Source organism: Amblyraja radiata, chromosome 3 (genome assembly GCF_010909765.2).
Source record: "Amblyraja radiata isolate CabotCenter1 chromosome 3, sAmbRad1.1.pri, whole genome shotgun sequence".
NCBI classification, from domain to species: domain Eukaryota; kingdom Metazoa; phylum Chordata; class Chondrichthyes; order Rajiformes; family Rajidae; genus Amblyraja; species Amblyraja radiata.
Window position 1 is genome coordinate 2,942,472 of NC_045958.1, and position 3,871 is coordinate 2,946,342.

Here is a 3,871-nt window from a genome sequence, read left to right on the forward strand (position 1 = left end):
TGGTCTGTTCTGTTTGGCCAACCCTTGAATGGGCATGTGACACTATCTGGTGTTATAACCATGTTGTCCCATCGCAGTAGATGGGAGAGCTGGCTCTTTGTGTTGATGTAAGGCCACCAGCATGTCCATCTTCAGGGTAGGCTGTTCCAGGGTGAGTGACCTGGCTGGTGATCATCCCCTAAGGTATGTCAGGATTTCACTGACATCCCAATTTGGGTGTACCTATTTCTGGGGAATGGATTGATATACCTCTCCTGTATCTGATCACCAGTGAGCGGTACCCAAGTTGAGTAGGCTAACAGAACATGTCCTTCATTGTGGTGAAGACCTGCCAGGAGCTCCAGTACAGTTTTTTGTTATAGTTGAATGTGTAATTCCTGTTTTGGAAAACAGTGTACCATTTCTTGATGCTCCTCAGGTATGTTCCCTAGGATATGTGACGGAATGCTGTCATCAGGTTGATAGTGCTGCTGATCCAAGCACAGCAATGGTCTTCCCAATTCTGCAATTCTTTTTATGACCATGTCGAGGATCACTGGGAACCATGCTCGTGGACTTGGTCCACTGTAATTTGCGTAGTACCCGACTGATGAAGCCGTAGTACCTATTGAAGTGGTAGAAGGAAAGGAAAACATAGAGATTAGGTTCCCCCCACCCCTCAATACGCGGGAATGTCTCCATTGCCGCTGCCTTGAGATTGGTTTCATGTGACGTAAGTTAGTACGTGGTGATTTAATTGGATATAAGGAATCGATATCTGGTGTCCATATTGCTTAGTGATTTCAGCAAATATTTTTGGTTTAAATGTATGTTTACAGTATTTAGCTCACCTGATAGGTGAGTTACTGATGGTCAAACATGTTTGACGACATACGGTTTGCAATTGTTAATAAATTGTCACCTAATATCGATGTTCTCCGCCCAAGTGGTTTGGTATATGCCACCACTGATGTTGTTATCTTATAAACGAACATGCAAATTTGGTGGATTACTGAGCAAATGCTTCACTAGAATTAAGTAAGTTAATATATAATATGTTTAAGTCAATTCATATTGGCATTAAGTATTACAAGCTCAGTAACACATCAGGACACATAAGATGTTACTCAAAACAGGTGGAAGTGTACAACCATAATCCTTCCTGCCGATAAATCCCATGATAACACTACAGATTAATCCATTTGCCCCCATATTACAGGTATGGAGATAGTTTTGAACACTAGTATCTCAGCTCATAGGAAAGGTACAAAGTTCAGTAGCTGGTAATGCTGCTATATCCCAATTACTTTGCCACGTAGTTGATTGGTGATTAATGCACCATGACTGATAGTCTTAATGAATACCAGATAACAACGTTGTGGATGGTCAACGTAAATATCTGGATATATATTTTGTGCACCGTTCCCAGAGGCACTGCAATACTGGGTCGATGCGTGGGGTGGACGGAGCAAGCCCCTATTCCATCTCCCTGTTCCAAAATTCAATTTAATATATGGTCCCTAGATAAGGGACGTATCAGATTATTAAACTGATAAGAACAGATACTACACTTGATCTTAGCCAAAAGGCCGAGAAGCGATGCAGCTAAAGCTGTATCCAAGGATAGTTTGTCGTTAATATATAGACATGCCATGACGGAATGTTTCTAAGTGTCAGGGCTAGTTGATTCTGGATAACTTTGACCTAAATGCCGCAACGCTCATCATGGTTACTCCATCCAGGTAATTGCGGTATATCCGAAACTTATATGAGAAGGTACTGATAGTGTGCATCTTCAAGGTCGATGTCTACCATAAAGTATCCTTGGATCCATGGTAGTAGTTACAAATCCCATGAATGGGTATACCTGGTGAAATACTCAAGTGGTTTATCAACGATGGTGCGACATTCACCATCGTGGGAGGGTAGACCACTTGGGGTGCTTGCTGAATTGGTGGCAAGATATTAATTCTATTCCCCTTGTATTTATTTTTTGGTATATAACTACCAAGAGTGATAGCTTCCTAACCAGGCGTGATTCATCCACTCCTTGTTAGTACAACCCTTAACCTTTATGTGATGGTAGGAACCATACTTATCTGTCTTCATTGTTGTTTTCTTCGGTTTCTGGTTCCTTGTTCTTGTAGGGACGATGTTTGTTGGGGGGTGGCGCATTTTCCCCTGGGGCCTGCTCTGGGCCGTGGCCTAAAATGCTACGGTTTTGGCATGCAGGCCCCGAGCTTTCACCAGTACCATGAGGAAGACGCCCCTGGTGGACACGTAGAGGTACTGCTGTCTGGTTTAGTGTGGTGCTCATTCCAGACTCTGCCCTCTTGAGCCGAATAGTTTGAACACTTCGTCCAGTTTTTTAGGACTGGTTTGGTAAGTGCCAGGTAGCAGGATCTGTGCTTGTGAGGTCGGCGTTCTCATAGTCCTGTTAATTTCATAGATTGAGGGCAGGTTTGTGAGTTCATTTCAGAAGTTATGAGGTATACCGTTGAACAGTAGGGTCAGGTGTTTTGCCATACTACCCTGCCCTTCTGGAATGAGCAGGTGGACATTATAGCCGACGTCAGGGTACCAAATGCATTTTTAAAATATTTAGGTTAAATGCGCTGCTCAATGTATCCCCCAATAATGGCGGGCACTTTGAGTAAATGCAATTTAGGGGAGGCGTGATAAAACCAACGCCTCATGGCTACCTGTCTTGGAGAGGTTTTTTGGAAAAGACAGGTAGTAAGCTGGCCATCAGTTGAGACTGAAAAGCCATCTCGCTAGTGGTGGAGCCACAAAGCGGCCACACCCAGCAGCTCTTCCTGATCCTGTACCTCAAGCATGCTCCCGATATTGTTCAGCCAGTGACCCCTCTTCATGACCAGCCCAGCCACTGGTCACCCCAAAGCTAACCACACTAAGGAGGAAGCGATGGGCAGTGCCTAGGCACTGTGGAGGGTATGCCTGAACCCTCCAGCGAGACTGCCCCTCACGTAGCGTGTCTCGCAGGAGCTCCTGCTCCAGGAGCCGCTCCAGCGGCTCAGGCGGCTGTCTCTCTCCCATGCGGGTGGAGAGATGCCCCCTCCGACAAGTCGGAAGCCACCGGCCGGATGCCTCTTCGGATGGCTGAACAGCCAGCCCGCAGCTCAGGCACTAGCGGGACTGGCCTCGGCGCGGTGTGGGGATAGCGGAACGCCCGGTAAATGTTCCTACCGCCTTCTTCTGGAGCTTTTGTGCCTTGTAGTAGCGAGAGCGCCCCTCAAGCAGCGCGTCTCGCAGGCACCTGCTCCGAGAGCCGCTCCAGCGGCTCAGGCGGCTCTCTCTCCCCCCGTGCGGGTGGAGAGACGTCCCGTCCCAAATCGGGAACACCTGCCGGATGCCTCTTCGGGTGGCTATACATCCAGCCCGCTATCGGGCTGGCCTCGGCACGGTGTCGGGGAATTGCGGAACACCGGGTAAACGCTCCTACCGCCTGTTGCTGCCCCCCTTCCCCCCGACGGGAAACGTTCCTCCTCGAACGGGGGACAGTTTTGTTCCAGAGCCTTTTTCTCTGCCTGTAAAACACAAGCAGAAAAAGGGGCTCCCCTGTAAAAGAAACCCGACCTCAGGGTACTCACCTGACGGTCCGTTTCTCTGTTGCGGGAGCGCATAACTCCCGCTGCCGCTGTTGCACTGCTGGCGTAATGCCGCGCCTGCGCACTGAGCGGGTTCTTCACGTAGTCACTCACGTGACTCCGAAGTAAAATCTCCTGTTTTACAATGCAGGAATGTTTGTTGTGGAGTAACTCAATGAAGTCAAAGGATTTTTTTGGGCAGTCTTCTCTAACTCAGGCTAAAGGGGCTGTCCCACTTATGCGATCTTGACTCGCTAATTACGCGACCTCGTGGTCTCTTGAGG

General features: G+C 48.0%; 1 non-coding gene across 1 annotated transcript; it reads right to left on the reverse strand.

The window, feature by feature from the left end:
• Positions 1-1,388: 1,388 nt before the first annotated feature.
• On the reverse strand, positions 1,389-1,580 carry LOC116971637. Its single transcript, XR_004411533.1, has one exon. It is a non-coding gene; the product is annotated as a U2 spliceosomal RNA (small nuclear RNA).
• Between the last annotated feature and the right edge of the window lie 2,291 nt (positions 1,581-3,871).